At 36.1% G+C, this 599-nt stretch overlaps 1 pseudogene; it reads left to right on the top strand.

The window, feature by feature from the left end:
• Positions 1 to 104: 104 nt before the first annotated feature.
• Positions 105 to 170, top strand: LOC122150325 (annotated as a pseudogene).
• Positions 171 to 599: the final 429 nt, after the last annotated feature.

The raw sequence follows: 599 nt of genomic DNA, 5'->3' as shown, positions 1-599 counted from the left end.
GAAGGTTGGGCAATCCTACTTCCGTAGTGATACTGCCTCGGAAACCCAAGGAGGGGTCGCTATGAGTCGGGTTTGACTCGACGGCACATAACAACAACATAACAATGTGTTATAGCTCTTTTAGAATTTTTCTAGTAGGTTCTCCTGTTCTTTCCAGAAGTCCTACCCAATTAAAATATATATATACATTATATATATAGTCATGTAGTTCATCTTTTATATTTTCTAATATAGAATGACAGATTTCTCCACTTCATATCAAGATTATACTAATGCTTCTTTTTCTTTTGATATTTTATAGTATTTTTCTTTTAAATTTGAGTATTCTCTCCATTTTGAATTTATTTTGCTATATATTCTAGTTGTTAGCTGCAGTTAAGATGCCTCATCTGCTTTATGAGATGCCTAAGGTATTTGATTATTAATCAGAAGGCTGGTGGTTCAAACCCACCAGCCACTCCTTGGAGGGAAGTTTGGGCAATCTACTTCTTTAGTGATACCACCTTGGAAACCCAAGGAGGGTTCACTAGGAGTCAAAATTGGCTCAACAGTAGTGTGCTATAGTTTTATCATCTAAACACCAAACTTACTGCCGTTGT

Source organism: Orycteropus afer, unplaced genomic scaffold (assembly GCF_000298275.1).
Source record: "Orycteropus afer afer isolate SDZICR_OR568_19922 unplaced genomic scaffold, OryAfe1.0 scaffold00121, whole genome shotgun sequence".
NCBI lineage: Eukaryota > Metazoa > Chordata > Mammalia > Tubulidentata > Orycteropodidae > Orycteropus > Orycteropus afer.
Note: the sequence above shows the minus strand (reverse complement) of the source record. Positions and strands in the feature narration are given on the sequence as shown.